Below are 18,037 nucleotides of genomic sequence, written 5' to 3' on the forward strand. Positions count from 1 at the left end.
TCCAGAATCTAGGGCTGGTGCTTTATCCACTGTGCCACCTAGATGCCCCTTCAATTGACTTAAAAAAAAAAAAAACAACCACCCAAACCCCAACATCCAGGGCCATCTCTAGTTGTCCTGATAATATATCTTGCCACTGGACCCACATGGGCTCTAGAGGAGAGAGCGAGGTTAGTTACCTTGCACGACCCTTCCTCACTTAAATCAAATCCAGTGCAAGTTATGACATCACCCTGGTGCCTTGGTCCTGTTGGTGAACAAAGGACAAACAAATGACCTAGGGGGTGTAACTTTAGGTATTCAAAATAAAAGCTACTCTCTACTTGTTGGCTCTTAAAGGGTTTAGCTTGGCCCTTTTCTGCTATCTATTGATCTGTCATAGCTCTAATTTTGGAGGGAAGACTAAATGAATAAGCTTATATTTGGAGGACTTTGAGGGGGCTAAGGATATGACTGCATCATTTAGCTAGCAAGACTTCCTGTAAAGGACTTTCTTGATGTTCCCAGTTAACACTCTTTTGCAGTTACTTTGTATTATTTTGCTTTACCTTCATGTTACATGTTGCATTTGGCAGAATAAATTCCTTAGGAGCTAGGACTTTCATTTTTCTTTGTATCCCCAATGTCTTGAACATAGCCATCTATGTGGGAAGGACCTTGGAGACGATCCAATCTGATCCAATCCTTACATTTTACACGAAACTGAGACTTGGGCTGCCCAAAGTCACAAAGGTGGTAATCTGCCAAATTTGGGATTTGAACCCGGGTCTTTTGACTCCGGAGCTGATGAAGAGAATTACTCATTAAAAAGGAATTCCTCCCCCCCCCCCCCCCCCCCCCCCCAGCAAAAGGTGGCCGGTTTGGAGCAAAGAAACGCAAGAAGTATTTATTCAGCACCTCCTAAGTGCTAAGCAGCACAGTGTTAAGCGCCAGGGATAGGAAGAAAGAGAAAAAACAAGTCACCGTCTCAAGAAACTCACAGTCTAATGGGGGAAGACAAGCTGCAAACATTCATGTAACTAACAAGGATAAACTGGAGGTACTTTCGGAAGGCACTGAATGAGATTAGGAAATGAGGCTGAAGATGTAGTTTAAAATGCAAAGTGCAATGAAAACGACTAAGAAGGGCGCAGAGGATGGATGTAACTGAAGCAGGGACTCAACCCGCAATCTATCAATTTAAACAAATATATACGGTAAGTGTATTTTGTGATCATTGGTTTCCGTGGCCGTCCTGGGCATTTAAAAACATTCTGGGAAGGTATGCATAGGCTTCCCAGGACTGCTCTGGGCCCTTCTTAGGGCCGCTCGGCCTCAGCCCCCTGCAAGCACTGCCCAGTCGGTTTTCTCCCGATTCGGGTCGACCGAAAGACCAGCATGTCCTTGGGCCGCAGCCGGTGTCTCCCCGGGTGAGGAGTCAGACGCGCCGGTCCGGCTCCAGGACAGCCGGCGGGGCTGGGCTGGAGCTTTCCCGGAGCACCTGCCCCGCAGCTGCAGGTCCGGGGCCCCCAGCCTAAAGCCCGGAAGCCAGTGGCGTTCATCGGTAAAGGACGCGGTGTGAAAGGAAACAAAAAGAAAAGCAAGAGCCAGTTCCAAAGTTCCCCGGCCAGGCCACCCCGCAGTACCCCGAGATGGCGGGGCTGCGGCGGCGGCCGGCGCCGCCAGGTGGGGGCGAGGCTACGGGAGGCGTCAATGGTCTTGAGGCAGGACGGCGGGGTGGGGGAGGGAGCAAGGGGGGCAAGGGAGGGGGCGTGTGATGGAGCCGAGGCAGCGCCCCGAGGTGCACCGCCGGAGGGGGGGGCGTTAACGGCGTCAACGGTGTCTCAGGACAGCGGGGGCGGGGGGTGTGGAAGGGAGAGCTCTAGAGGTGTACCACGAAGACGAGAGAGAGGCAGCCGGGGCGACCGCCGCGTTATCGAAGCTCCAAGACACCGAACCGAGTGGGCGTGACGCCGCCATGACGCAGCTGCGGGGCACGCGGGGCGGAGGCTGGGAGGAAAGAGGGGTGGAGGGAAGACGAGGAGGAGGAGGAGGAGGAGGAGGCGGCGGGGGCGGAGGCTGGAGAATGGCAGTTGACGGGAGGAGCTGCAGAGATTGGGCCGCGGAGGAGGAGTCCGGGAAACGGGTTGCCTGGACCCCTCCTCCCTACCCACCCCCCTGCCCCATCTGAGAGGCGCCTCCGCCCGCCAGACCCCTCCCCCCGTACTTCCTCCTCCTGCCGCCGCCGCCGCCGCCGCTGGGAGATGGGCCTGTCTGCCAGCAGACAGCGGTGCCCTGGCCCCTGCCGCCGCCGCCGCCTCCACCGCGCTTGAGTTGAAGGTACCGGGGCCTCCGGGAAGGGACGGGAAGGGAATCAAAGAAGGCGTCCCTGGGACTACGACTCCCCCTCCCGGGCCGAGGCCGCGGCTCTTTCTCCGGGACGCCCATAGACTAGGGAACCCTCGGGGAGGGAGAGGCCGGGGAGTGCCCGGCCAGCCTCGGGTTTCGTGCGGGTTTTGTTTTTTCTGGGTCCGCTCTCCTCGGACCGGGCCGACGCCCTGCCGAACTGAGGGGAACCGGGAGGAGGAGGAGGAGGAGGAGGAGGGGATCCGCCCTGGGAGTCCGGTCCGCCCTCTCCGCCCGTGCTTTCCCGGGGGTCACCCCCGGCGTATTGTGACGGGAAGGGGGGGCAGCGTCTCCCCTTGAAGCACTTCCCCCAACCTCCGGAGGGAGGGGAGACCTGAGCGGCGGCCGCCGCGGGGAGGCGGTGGGGGCGGAGCACATTCCTGGTGGGTGAAATCGGCTCTAACGGGACCGTGTTCCGGGTCTTGTCGTAAATTCCGAGAGCCGGGTCCACCCCTCTCCCCTTGCTTCCCTCCATCCCCAAGCCGGCGGGAGACCCCAAAGAAGGAAGGCGGGAGTCAGCAGGGGAATGCCCCCCAAAGAGGATAGTGCTCCGTGGGGGAGGTGGGAGATGCCGGCGGCCACGGAGGTGTGCCACTGGGGCGCTGGAGGTTCTGCGCCCCCTCCTTTTAGAACTGGAGAAGTAGGGTTCCCCAGCCCCAGGCCCCACCGTGCATCGTGCCTGTCCACCTCGGCCATCCTCGTTCTTCCTACCAGCTCCCCTAAGGTTGCTTTCGTTTCCTAGCTCCATTAAGGGGAAGAAAACGCCAGTCCAGTAATTCTGGGACACGGTCAGTCAATAGGGAGAGGAAGTAGTTTAGGTTATCTATATATGGCAGAAGCGTTTAGTTTTCTCGATTGAGATTCAGAGATGGAAATATGTAGGGTTTTTCCCACTAGGAATTTCTCATATGTTCTACTAATTATTAACCCTTAAAAGTGTTGAGAGTGCTCCCATAATTTTCAAACATAGGTTCTGACTGGAAATTCGAGTTGCAAATGTTAGTAAGCAATAGAGGCTTAGTCATGTATCTCATCAAACCTTCCCTATCATCCTTTCTGGTTGTCTTAAATTGATCGTAAAGGTTCTTCCCCATGACATTTTTCTGTGGGAAAATTACAAACCATTTTTTGGTCTTCAATCATGCTTGTAGATATACAGTCGTACTGGTATCCATTTACTTTTTTAAATTTTGTGAACGAGGATACTGTCGAAGTTTTGTTCCCAACTTTTCCATTCACTTATTGGGATCACAAACTGGGCCTTGCCTTTCTTGCATAAAGTATAAACAATGTTGTATTGGCGAGCTCACCAGGAAAAGACTTTCATGCCTAGCTGATACTCTGAAATAAACATTATTAATAAGCTATTCATTACTCTTTCTCTATAACTTTTGATATTCGATTCTTAGGAGTCTGAGTTGAATTAAAGTTTAAAGACATACTTACCTGTTTACAAAGGGGGGAGGGGGGGAGATTGTCTTATGTTGAACTAATTTTCAACAAAAAAGTTCTTTTATAAAAAAGTTGATCTATGCATAGCTCCTTAAGAAAATAAAAAGGGTGAAAAATTTTGTTTGAGTATATTTTAAATTTTATGAATATGATAGAATTGGAAAGCTTTAAAAAACAAAAACAACAACAACAAAACCCCCACTCCTTCCAGAAAAGCACCTTGGAATAATGTAAGAATTCTTTCAGTAACTAAACTGAAGTATTTAGAAGACAACTTATTTTTCTTTTTTGTTTATCTTTTATTAGATTAGTCTAATTAAACTTTGTTTCCTTCCCCTCAACCGGTCCTGAATTGAGGGCTCTCTAGACTCTAGCTTCATGATGCATCTTACTGGGATTAGCCCATAGTTGCTGTTTGAATTTATGATATGGATGAAATGTTTAACTTTTAAAGTCTTCATCAAGACCATTCATAAGGATTACAAAAATATGTTTTGTTTTACAAATCCCCCTGTCTAAAGATCTTTACATTTGCAAATTGAGGTTGTCTGGTAAATATTTCAGAATTTCATACTAGATCTTAGTCATATTAACTTTACCCTGTGAGACTTAGAAATAATCAGACCTGAAACAGGCAAATTAATTGTTTTATTTTTGCTTGCTTCAGTTTTAGTACAGAGGTAGTATGTTTTGTTTTACCATTCATTCAAATTATCTACTGTTGAAGTTTGCTTTTTGACTTTGGCGCTAAATGTGAGCTTAGCAAATCAGTTAACTTTTGAGTGTTTTTTCATTTTACTGAACAGGATCATCTTATTTTTCCCATAGCATATGAAATAAATCTTAATAAATGTCTTGTTTTTTATAAGATACTTAAAGAAAAAATTACATGAAAAAAATGTAGTTCAAAAAATTTCAGTGGAATTGGTTAGAATCATATTGTAACATTTTTGCGGTTGACGAGCCAACCCCCTAGGGCCTTCTTTTTATGTGACTAAATTTAAAGAGTATTGTAGGATTGCTGGATGAATTTGGAATTTAAGGGAAACAGTTCTTAGGGCTTGTATCATATTATTTTAGTATTTTCTGGTAGTTCATTGTTTGATCTTGAAAATTAGTTTTAACACTGAATGCCAATTTCGCTTTTAATGATCATATTTTGGTTTTGTAGCAAAGAATGTTGAGTTAAAAAATTGAATGTTGGTTCATCTTTCTGTATCTTCCATAAAATTGGTAGAATAACTTAAAAGGTTTCATTAATGCAACTTAAATTTTCTTAGCTTCTCTGTGCTGTGACTTACAAAACAGCTTTGTCATTTCTTTTCCCAAGTAAACTTACCCAAAACCTAGTACAGTGTTTTGTACATAGTAGGCACTTAACTGTCAGCTGGATGGATAAATTAATTCCACTTCTTTCTGCAGGCTGTTAAGAACATAGCGAGTGACTCTTGGAAGATATTTTTTATATATTTCTGAAGCCACTCACAAGGGCCTTTTCATTTGTCAAATGTACTCTGGTTGCTTCCGGACAAAGCATATGCTTTTATATCTTTAAGGTCTGGAGACAAAATTAGGCCACTTCTGAGTATAAGCAGGGTAAACTAATCATTTCTGAATTTATCTTCAGCAACATAATGCTCTGTATTTTGCAAACTACCAGGTCAAGCAGAAATACTTTAATAATTGACTAAAAAGAGAGTACTCTTATATATGGAACACTTTAGTGCTTTAGAAGCTTTGGTATGACTCCTGTTTAGCAAACTGTTAATCTGATTACTGATAAACCCTTCTCTACAACAGCTAAATTTTCCATACTTAAGCTGATAGTTTGGTGAGGGCTTTTCTCCCTATTAGAAGCTAATTTTACCTTCATTATATTTATATTTTCAGTTTTAAGATGTCACTTCTTTGCTAGCTGAGAGAAGATGCATAAGATCAAGCCAATATACATGCATAACTACACCTACACAGCTGAAGACAGAGGGAGGGATGATATTGCTTTGCTAAATACATCTATCGATTCCAGATGGTGATAGACTTCAACCAAAAAAGGTAATGAGATATTTTGAATGCCTATCAACTTGGTTGTTTCACTTTCCTTTTGATAACTTCCATATTTATATTTTCTACATTTGAAATATGAAAAACTTGTGGCTTTTCAAGTACACTAATATTAGTATCTGGGTTTGCTTTCTTCATAACTTAGATAACTGAGGAATAATCAGTTTGTTCTCTTGATGGCAACAGTGTTCCTTCAGGATATGACATTGGCCTTGAAAGTGTTCTAGAAACCCTGGTGCTACTGGTAACAATTAGTCTTTTGCTTTAAAAAGTGTTCACTGAAATTTTAATTATGATTATTGTATGTATTTGGAGAAGTTTATGCGGAAGAATTTGAAAAGCATAAATAGCATAAATTGAGTGTTTAATGTATTTGCATAATGATTTATTGCTCAGAAATTATCTCATAATAAAATGTTGGATCTGAAAGGAACCATAGATCATATTGTCGAAGCCCTTTGATTTAATAGATAGGAAGCTGAGATCCAGAGAAATTAAGCAACTTATCCATGGCCACATACAAACTTAGCAACCAAGCTAGAACTAGAATCCAGGTCTCCAGACAAGCTTTTGGGCCTAAAAGGTAATATGTAAACATGCCAAATTGCTGTTTTTAGGCATTCCCTTGTTTCAGAAACCCCTGGATTATAAATAGTCCTCAGTGTAATGTCAGGAGCAGTCAGATTGACTGCTTGAGCAGAAGAGACAGTCTGATGGAGATAAGCCATAGGGAACAAAAGCATGTTAGTGGTGAGTTTAGAGAAGTTAGGGAGGAATGATAGAGGAATCTTAGAGCATTAGACTTCTAGATAAATACCATCTTGTATTTGTACAACATTGAATTTCTGTGTCTGACTATAAGACATCACTGAGTTAGAGGATGCCTATATATTCCCACAGCATGTTACTTCACATCCCAAAGTTGCTATTCAGTTAACCTGGTTTTGAGACTTCTTTTCATTCGTTGAGCTTTAGGACATGCCTCAGCTGCCTTCTCCTTTCTCTGTTCCCTGTGGCCCTTTTCTCCCATTGGTGAATTCTTCCAAGTCCCTCTATTTTGAGGGAGGGCTTAGGCCAGCTATTTTTCGTTATTCATACCTTGTCACCATTCCCCCATGACCTTCTGTGGATGGATACTACCCACCTCTTCTTTTCAGTCTCTTTTTATGTGTAGTCTCTCATTAGAATGTAAGCTCCTTAAGGGACATGACTGCTTTTCTTTTTTGGTATTTTTTTGTATCCAACCACAACAGCACTCAGCACAGTGCCTGGCATATAATAAGTACTTAATAAATGCTTCTTGAATTGAGTGTGACACATTTTGAAAGAGGGAAAAGTAGCAACACCAAAATACTTTCATTCTTAATAATTATAAGATGCATTATAAAACTTTGTAAAAATCTAAATAAGGCCAAACATCATGTAGTGTTCCTTATGTTACACATAAAAACTAATTACAGGTGCAGCCAGGTGGCACAGTGAATAGAGCACTGGCCCTGGATTCAGGAGGACCTGAGTTCAAATCCAGCCTCAGCCATTTGAAACTTACTAGCTGTGTGACCCTGGGCAAGTCACTTAACCCCAATTGCCTCACCAAAAATAAAACAAACAAAAAAACTAATTACAGTTTGCAGTAGGAATTCAGGAGGGCATATTTAATCAGTCTGATCGTTATTTTTTTAAACCATCTAGCCCAGAGGTCTTTTTTTTTCTTTTCTTTTCTTTTTTTTTTTTTGGTAAGGCAATTGGGGTTAAGTGACTTGCCCAGGGTCACACAGCTAGTAAGTGTAAAGGGTCCGAGGCCGGATTTGAACTTGGGTCCTCCTGAATCCAGGGCTGGTGCTCTGTCCACTGCGCCACCCTAGCTGCCCCTAACCCAGAGGTCTTAACCATTTTTTGTGGGATGGATCTTTTTGGCAGTCAGGTGAAACTTATGGATCCCTTTCCAGAGTGTTTGTTTCCTATATTCATAATAGAAAGCAATGCTAATTTTAATTGGAGGTTAGTGAAAATAAAGATGTAATATTTTTACCCAGCCTAGGTCATGAACCCCCTGAAATCTCTCCATAGACCCTAGTTTAAGAATTCCTTATCTAGCTTGATCTTTCTAGTTGAAGGATTTGCAGTAAATAGCTTGTGGGTTTTTCCAACTTAAACCTTAAAATATGGAATCTTAGTGGGAAGAAAATTAAAACCAATCCATTTTCTATTTGCCTTTCTTGCTGCCAAATACCACTGTTGAAAGGTGTGTGTGGTACTGACATGAATGAAAATATGTGTCTCCCTTCTAAACCAAGGGTGGCATTTGAAAGAATTCTATTGAAATTGGAGCTAGATGAGCAGGTATAGCTAGGCAGCTAGGTGGTGAAATGATACATGTTTCATCATATTGTATTACATCCAATACATACATGATACATCTGCTTATTGGGACTAACCCATAGTTAATGTAGAACTGGACCTAAGGTCAGGAAGACCTGAGTTTAAATCCAGCCTCAGACACTTTAGGATCCTGGGCAAGTCATTTAATGTCTATCAGCCTCAGTTTCCTCTACTATAAAATGAAGATTATAACAATACCTACCCCACAGGGTTACAAGGCTCAGTTCTCACAGTGATTATTCATCAATTGAGTTATCTTCTATAACACTGTACCTGGCACATAATAAGCACTTCTTACCTTTATAGCAAAAAGTACTATATAAATAAATGTTGGCTATTATTTTTTTAATTAAAAAAACTATTATCAAATAGGACCTTTTATTCTGTTTGTATATTATCCTAAATGCTAGGGGAATATTTAAACCGGTCTGATACTGTTTGCTCAAATTTCTGGAACCATACCAAAAAATCCTCAGTAAACCAAAAGAGTTTATCCTTCAGTGTTGATCATGCTATCCAGATTATGTTTATGATAGGTATCAGAGACAAAAATCATCATATTCTAGTAGGACTACCAGAGGAAGTGCCCCCAGAATAAGCAGGACTGGAAAGTAAAAATTATAAATATACTAGTAAAATTAATTTTCTCCCTCTGATCTCACTACTACTATCTTAATATCTAGAGTATATATTTATACTTTTTTATTGTTTTGGAAATGGAATCCTCATAAAAGGATTGAGAAAAGCATTATTCTGCATTTTTGTACTTTTAAACATTCCTGGGATTAAAAAGGACCAGTGGAATTATTTTACCTTTCCAACAGTTTATTTTTTTTCAACAAAAAAAGTATTCATGTAAAATCTCATAGGGTCCCAGAAGATATTTTTTGTTTGTTTCTTTTCTTTCTTTCTTTCTTTCTTTCTTTCTTTCTTTCTTTTTTTTTTTGGTGGGGCAATGAGGGTTAAGTGACTTGCCCAGGGTCACACAGCTAGTAAGTGTCAAATGTCTGAGGCTGGATTTGAACTATTTGTTTTCTTTTAAATAAATATGAATGTGAATTCAGGGAAAATCTGTTTTAAGCCCTAGGACCAGTATATGACAAGGCATGGATAAAGAATTGGGAAGGATAAAGGATAGGGAAAAGGAAAAATTTTAGCCTGTTCAAAAGTAATTTTCTAGATGTGGAAGTAAGAGACCTTAGTCTAGGGCAGTCTGGTCACTTAAGTATACCTCGATAATACTGTCTATCAAAGGAAACTAGAAGACTCTAAAAGGTGAGCTATCTCTTTTCAGTAGGCTAGCATGGACTTGGGGATTGTTTTTCTCATACTGTGTTTGGAAGATGATGACTATTTCCAAAAACCAAGAGACATTTTATGTTAACCAAAACACCTGGTTTAATCTATGTGTTTTCTCTAACAAATACACATATACTTTCAAACAAAAAAAATATGCTTTTACATTTTAACTAATTTTGGTTATGTGGGAGGTGTTTGGGGTATGTGTAAAAATAATTTAAGCAGAATTAATGTGAAAAGATGAAAAGATAACTTTATTAACTAAAGTATTTAGGGAAAGGGTAGGGTGTTTTGGATGATTGGATAGTCTGAATAATGTAGGGTTTAACCAGTTTTAATCCTTGAAGATACCACTTTCAAATGTAGTGATATCATATGCTAAAAACAAATATTTTTTGGTAGGGAATTTTTTTCTCAATTAGAGAAAAAGGTTTTAGATATGTGAGACCACACTCTGAACCTAGGCATCTTTTTTTTTTTTTTTGACTTGGTGCCCATGGATAGAGTGGTAACCTTGGAGTCAGGAACACCTAAGTTCAAATTCTTCATTAGATGTTAGCTGTGTGACCTTGGGCAAGTTATTTAAATTTTTTCACTCGGTTTCATCATCTATAAAATGAACGGATTATACTTAGTAGCCATCTCATCTCCAGCAGATAGTTCCCTCTGTGTGTCCTCGTTCTCTCTCTTTCTCTCTCTTTCTCTCTCTTTCTCTCTCTCTCTCTCCCTCTCCCCCCCTCCCCCCATGCTTCCCTTCTGCCTACATACACATGCCCATGTCTTCCCTCATCCTTAGAAAACCCTCATTTAATCCATCCATCTCTACTAGCCATTGTCCCATATTCTCTCCTCCTTCTTGAGAAGTCCATCTACCATAGTGTTTTCCACTCTTCCTTTTTCCTCATTCTTTTCTTAATTCACTACATCCTGACTTTCTACTTCATTATTCAACTGAAACTGCTCTCTAAAAAATATAGTGGCATTTTTTCAATCTTCATATTTCTCGACCTCTATGCAGCCTTGGTACTGTCAGTCACTCCCTCCCTGATACACTTTTCTCTCTAGGTTTTTGTGACACTGCTTCATTGAGGTTCACCTACCTCTCTTGTTTTGCTTTTTGTTTGTTTGTTTTGTTTTTTTGGTGAGGCAATTGGGGTTAAGTGACTTGCCCAAGGTCACACAGCTAGTAACTGTTAAGTGTCTGAGGCAAGATTTGAACTATGGTCCTCCTGAATCCAGGGCTGGTGCTCTATCCACTGCGCCACCTAGCTGCCCTTCACCTCCCTATCTTTCCTAGATCTTCATCTTCTAACCCTGGATGTCCCATAGGGCTCTGCTTTGGCTTTTTTTCTCTTCTCCCTCTATATTATTTAGCTTACTGATCTCATCAGCACCCACAGATTCAATTGTCTTCTCTATGCTGCTGATTTTTTTTTTAAAGTGAGGCAGTTGGGGTTAAGTGACTTGCCCAAGGTCACACAGCTAATAAGTGTTAAGTGTCTGAGGCTGGATTTGAACTCAGGTACGCCTGACTCCAGGGTTTGTGCTCTATCCACTGCGCCACCTAGCTGCCCCTATGCTGATGATTCTTAAACCTTATTCTCCTCAACCTCTTTCCTGACCTCCAGTCTCACATCCCTAAGTACCTATCAGACATCTTGAATTGGCTATTTCCTAGACATTTAAAATCCAATATATCCAAAACAGAACTCATTCTTTTCCTCCAAACTGTCTCCTTTTTCTAATTTCCCCATTACTATCAGTCACTTATGCTTGCAAGCTAGGTTGACTTCTCATTCTCACCCCCATATCCAATCTGTTGCCAAAGCCTAACAATTTTGCCTTCATAACATTTTTTGTATATGCCCCCTTCTCTTCCCTGATGCTGAAACCACCCTGAAGTTCAGGGCCTCATCATCTTATGCTTGGACTGTTGGCAATAGTTTATTGGTTGATACAAGTCTCTCTTCTTTCCAGATCATTTTCCATTTAGCTGCCAAAGAGGTCTAGCCATGTTACACACATCTCTCTCCCCCCCAAATAGTCAGTAAACGCCAGTAACTCCCTATCACCTCCAGAATCAAATATAAAATCCTGTTTAGCATTCAAAGACTTTCATAACCTGTCCCAACTCCACCTTTCCAATCTCCTTATACTCTATGATCCTCCCCTCCTTCCACATATTTAGCTTCCCGGTGACATTGGCCTCCTTCCTGTTACTTGAACAAGACAATTCATTGTCTCCTGACTCCAAGCATTTTCACTGACTGTACCTCATGCCTGGAATACTCCCCCTCCTTATTTCTACCTCCTAAATTCCCTGACTTCAAGTTCCAGCTGAAATCCTATCAGGAAGCCCCCTTAATTCTAGTGCCTTTCCTCTGTTGATTATTTCTACTTTATCTTTTAGATATTTTGTACGTAGCTTTTTGCAAGTTGTCACTCGAATCAGAGTGTGTGTTCCTCCAGGGCATGGACTGTCTTTTCCTTTTCTTTGTATCCCTAGGTCTTGGCACATAGTAGGTACTCAATAAGAGTGTATTGATTGACTGACTCTGAGGTCACTTCCAACTCCAAATCTGTGAGCCTATAATCTATGACAATATCAAATTAATTTTTAGTCTATTTTAGAAGGAATTTGACTAAAGGATGACCCAAAGGACTATAAAATTGCATATCCTTTTATCCAGCAATGCAACTGCTAGGTTTATATCCCAAAGATATCTCCCAAAAGAAAAGGTCCTATTTGTACAAAAACTTTTATAGCAGCTCTTTTTGGTGGGGGGTGGTGGTAATGAGGGTTAGGTGACTTGCTCAGGGTCACACAGTGAGTGTCAAGTGTCTGAGGCAGATTTGAACTCAGGTCCTCTGAATCTGGGGCCAGTGTTTTATCCACTGTGACACCTAGCTTCCCCCTATAGCAGCTCTTTTTTTGTGGTGGCTAAGAATTGGAAGTCAGAGGAATACCTATCAGTTGGGGAATGGCTAAACAAGCTGTGGTATATGATGGTGATGGAATATTATTGTGCTATAAGAAATGACAAGCAGGATGATTTCAGAAAGGCCTGGAAAGACTTGTATAAACTGACATATAGTGAAGTAAGAAAAACCAGGAGAACTTTGTGCACAGTGACAGCAATATTGTTTGATGAAGAACCGTGAATGACTTAACTCTTCTCCGCAGTACAGTGATCTGTTAAGGGCTAAAATTCTAGCTAAACTGTCTAAAATATCTAATGAGTGGTCGCCAATAAATTATAAGCTTTAGCAAGAGTTAGACTTTTAAGCATTTATTAAGGAGAATAAGAATTTGGTAAAGAGAGAGAAAGGCCTAGATTCCTATCTATTAAAGGGAGAGCACATTGCTAGCTCCGCTCTCCACCAGAGTCCAAAGGAAAGAGAGTGAGACCGAGCGCCAGTCTCTTCCTTCCTCCTCCCACTAGCCCGCGTCACTTCCTGACGCCAAAGAAAAGACTCCTGGTCTTGCCCTCAAAGACCTTCGCTTCATGGGCGGAACTCTTCTACAGTAAGTCTCCAGCAGGTGGCATCATTCCAATCGTTACAGATCCAAGACAATCCCAAGGGACTAATGATGAAGCATACTATCCACCCCCCAAAAAAGAACTGATATTGATTGAACACAGACTGAAGCATGTTATTTTTCACTTTCTCTCTTCTTTTTCTTTTATTCACGTTTTCTTTTTTTTTTTTTAATGAGGCAATTGGGGTTCAGTGACTTTCCCAGGGTCACACAGCTAGTAAGTGTCAAGTGTCTGAGGCCGGATTTGAACTCAAGTCCTCCTGAATCCAGGGCTGGTGCTCTATCTACTGTGTCACCTAGCTGCCCCCATTCATGTTTTCTTATATAAAATGACTAATTGATATTTTACATATTTACACATGTATAACCTATATCTAATCAGATACCATACCACTTCAGGGAGGAAGGGACAGAATTTGGAACTCACAACTTTAAATAATAATGTTCATTATTATTAAGAAATATTTTTTTAATTTAAAAAGAAATGTCATTTTGTAAGCTGTGGTTGGTGGGTGGATTGGAAAAGGGAGAGATTGGAGGCAGGGAGACCAGTTAGGAGGATATTGTAAGACAGGATGAAAATCCGAACTAGGACACCTTTGAAGGTGATGAATAGATATTTTGGAGGTAAAATTAACTAATTAATTGGGGGAAGGGATGGTGGAGTGAGGGAGAGTAAAAGATTAAGACTAACTCCAGGGGGCAGCTAGGTGGCGCAGTGGATAGAGAACTGACCCTGGAGTCAGGAGGACCTGAGTTCAAATCCAACCTCAGACACATGACACTTACTAGCTGTGTGACCCTGGATAAATCACTTAACCCTCATTGCCCTTCCCCCTCCCCCCCAAAAAAAAGACTAATGCCAAAGATGTAAATATTGGTGGCTGGAAGGATGATAGTGCCTTATATAATATGAGGGAAGATCAGAAGAGGGGTGAGTTTTGAATAGAAGTTATGAAGGTCTATTTTTGATACATTTTGAATTTGAAATGCCTATGAAACATTCAAGTAATGATATTCAGCAGACAGGGATGCATGAGATAAGGATTGGCTATGTTGATTTCAGAGTCATCTGCATTGAACCCCATAGGTGATGATATCACCAAGAGAAAATATGTAGAGAGAAAAGGCTACAGGACATAATCCTAGGATTAGCTGCACATAGAGCAGAACATGGATAATGAAAAATCATCTTGTTTAGCCTACACCTGCATAGGAATCCCTTTCACAGCATGACTGGCATGATCATTGAGCCCCTACTTGAAAACTCAGAGTGATAGGGAATTCACTACTTTTTAAAGCAGCTTATTCCACTTTGGGACAGATTAATTGGAAGTTTTTCCTTTCCATATATGGTGTGGAAATTGCCTTTTCCACTTCCACCTATTGCATTTCATTCTGCCTTTTAATCATTCTTTCACATAATAACCCTTCAAATCTTTAAAAACTGCTATCAAGATACATATTTGGACTAATTAGGAGGGACAAATGTTTAGTTTTAACAGTCTAAACAGCCTCACATGGCATCCTTTCAAGTCACCTCACTATCCTGGTTGCCCTCTTTTGGACATTTGTCAGTATTCTTCCTAAAAGCTGTCCTTTGTATTTACAAAATATTAAGGAATCAGTACTGGAGTATTTCTTAGATTTTTACTACAAGTTACTATTTAGAATTGAAATCAATACAACTGATATTTTAAAAGTCTATAAATCAGACTTTTCATTAATTTGCACTCAGATTAGGTTTTTATAGCATCACTAGCTCTAGGCCTGAAAGAATTAGTTGAAGTTACCTTTTATGTTAAGATGTTGCTATTCTGTCATAAAGGGTGCTCTTCCATTTTCTTTTTCTTTTTGTTGTTTGTTTGTTTTTTTGGCGGGGCAATGAGGGTTAAATGACTTGCCCAGGGTCACACAGCCAGTAAGTGTTGGATTTTAACTCAGGTTCTCCTGAATCCAGGGCCGATGCTTTACCCACTGCACCACCTAGTTGTCCCCTCTCTTCCATTTTCTAGTAGTGCTGGATTACTTTTTCTTCCTTTATATGTTTCTCCTCTTCAGAGAGCTTCAGTTTTATGGCTGTAGGATAACTTTTAGTTCTTTTTGGAGGAATTGCTAATTGGGAACTTATTGTGCTACTGACATAAACTAGATTATGGATTAATAAATTATAAATATCTTAAGTGAGTGATTTGGATTCAACAGACCTAAAATCTGCTCCTGCTTGGGTAGTAGAACTCTAATTGGTTAGAAAAAGTAAGGTTTTTCCATTTCAGAAATCATTTAAGTATTTATTGTGTTAGGCCATTAAGGTCCCTAAAAAGTATATTAATAGCTTGCACTTAAATAGTTCTGTAAGGTTCATAAAGTACTTTCATCGTAACAACTGTATCAGGTAGATAGACTATGAAATATAAAGATAGACGTGCAAATACTATTTAGGAAATAAAATTGTGCTTGTTATATTGATTCACTGTGTGTATATACTTCAGTTCTTTAGGGACTCAAGATTTCCTCAGTATAGTACTCTTCACTGAGGCAGATTACAATTCATCTTTGTCTTAGTGGTCTGCTTTCTGTTTGCTGTATAGGGAAAAAAATTAGCCTCTTGTGGCTAATCTCATGATGAGTCTTTCTGAATTTAGCTTGTTCCTCAGTCAGTTTCCAGTACTTTTATGTAGTTTTCAGGACCATGTTAGACCTTATGCTTTGCTGCTGTAGTCTTTGAGAGTTTAGGGTTACTTCCCAAAAATGATTTGGAAACTTCCAAGGGGAGTACTTTATCAAAGTATAGTAACCAGTTCTTCCTTACTCACATCTCTACACTTTATCTCTTATACTGTTGCCTCAGTTATTTTTCTTAAGCACGGATCTAAATATGTTGCTCCCCCACTAAATCAACACCACTGCTTTCATATTGCTTCTAGAATAAAATAGAAACTCCTCTTATTTTAGCTCTTAAAGCCCTTTAAAACTTTGCCTTAGCCTATCTTTCCAGCATCATTATATATTACTGCTCCCCCTACACTGCATTCTAGCCAGACTGATCTTTCCATACCTCCATTACTGTTTTTATTTCTTTGCACTGTATTGCCTAGAATGTACCACCATCTCACCTCTCTGCTTCATAGAATTGTTTTATACCTTCAAAATGCAGCCTCCTTCTTTATGAAGACTTTCCTAATCCCCTCAAATGCTAGTGTCCTCCTTTTTGAACTACTTTTTCAGGCCTGAAATGAGTTTGGTAATTGCCCATTCTTGATGATTTGTACCACTTGGGAGCGAGCAGAGGTCCCCAAAATGCAAAATTATATAATTCAGACAATTGTTTGGCTTCCAAATGTTTTTACATTTTTAAACATTTGGGTGCATCAAATATAATATTTAATTTTAATTTTTTTAAATTACCGATAGAATGTATTTTGATCCAGGTTCCCAACAAACAGCCAAGTAAATTGCCTTATAAGGAATATTCCCTGAAAGTATTTGGTTTCAACATTAACAGAATGTTGTCTTTTAATTTTGACACTGTAATTCCTAATAGCAGTCATATTTCATTACATAATATGCTCATACATTTTTCCAGTTGTTGTGCATAAAGTTTGTTTCTAGATTTTATTATAAATAATGCCACTATGAACATTTTGCACATATAAGTCTCTTCTTGCTACCAGTAATTTCCTTGGAATATAGTATCAGTTGTAGAATCTCCAGGTTGGACAATAGAGACAACTTGATTAAGTTTCACAGCTCCACTGGCAGTAAATTAACATGTCATTCGGGCCCACAACCCCTCAAAAATTAGCATTCCCACCTTAGGACATTTTTGATGGCTTGATAGGTTTGAGGTAATACCTCAGGACTCTTAATTTGCATTTTTCTATTTATTAATGGCTTTGAACATTTTTTCAGGTGAGCATTGATTGTATTCTTTTGAAAACTGTTCCTATCCTTTTGGAATGGTAATTTCTTTTATGTACATTTTATTGATGTCTTTTGTCTTTGTCACAGTCATATTTCAACACCCACTTCAACACTTCAAATCTCTCTTTTGACAAAAGAAAAACAAGCAAAACATCACATATTTGCCACTAATGAGGATGGATACAATATGTTTGAGTCCCCTGCCTTTCTGCTTTGAGGGAGTTTTATTTCATTTTTGCTTCTCCTTAGCCTTCATTGATTTTTCTATTATTCACAATTCATCTTCGTTTTGATGATATTTTTCTTAGTATTGTTTTAAGTAGTCAGTCGCTAATATTAATTGAGCACTTATTATGTGCCAAACATTGTATTAATCACTGGAGATACAGAGAAAGATAAAAAGATAGTCCTTGGCTCTCCAAAAGTTCACAATCTGATGGAGGAGACAACCTACAGACAATTATGTAAAGACAGGTTATATGCAGATCAAATTGGGGATAATCAACAGAGGAAAGGTACTAGAATTAAGGGGGCTTGGAAAAACTTCCTATAGTAGGGGGGATTTTATCTGGGACTTGAAGGAAGCCAGGAAATCTAGGAGATAGAGATGGAAGAGGGCAGTATTCCAGGCTTATGAGGAAACAGCCAATGAAAATGCTCAGAGTCAGAAGATGGATTATCTTGTTCAAGTAACAGCAAGGAGATCAGTGTCACTAGAAAGATGAATGGGGGAGGGGGGCAAGGTGGTGTGTGGAGTGTAAGGAGACTGGAAAGGTAGAGTGGGTAAGGGGCAGGTTATGAAAGTCTTTAAATGCTAAACAAGAGTTTATATTTTGATTCTAGAGGTGATTTGAGAGCCACTGGAGTTTATTGATTGGGTTGGGGTGGGAAAGGTGACCTAGTCACACCTATGCTTTAGGAAGATCACTTTGGCAGCTGAATGGAGAATGGACTGGAATGAAGAGAGACTTGTGGCAAGCAGACTCACCAGAA

General features: G+C 40.5%; 1 protein-coding gene across 4 annotated transcripts in view; it reads left to right on the plus strand.

Annotated features, from left to right (window-relative positions):
• The first annotated feature begins 913 nt into the window (after window positions 1-913).
• Window positions 914-18,037, plus strand: part of RNF19A (ring finger protein 19A, RBR E3 ubiquitin protein ligase) — a 77,002-nt gene continuing 59,878 nt past the window's right edge. For 3 of the 4 annotated variants that reach the window (XM_044005227.1, XM_044005248.1, XM_044005233.1), the window contains exons 1-2: window positions 2,187-2,319; window positions 5,728-5,889. The gene's annotated coding sequence lies outside the window, so the exon portion shown is untranslated. Of the gene's footprint in view, window positions 1,197-2,186; window positions 2,320-5,727; window positions 5,890-18,037 lie in introns of those variants that run through there. The other variant, XM_044005242.1, reaches the window with a different exon arrangement.

This window comes from Dromiciops gliroides, chromosome 1, assembly GCF_019393635.1.
Source record: "Dromiciops gliroides isolate mDroGli1 chromosome 1, mDroGli1.pri, whole genome shotgun sequence".
In the NCBI taxonomy this organism is placed as follows: domain Eukaryota; kingdom Metazoa; phylum Chordata; class Mammalia; order Microbiotheria; family Microbiotheriidae; genus Dromiciops; species Dromiciops gliroides.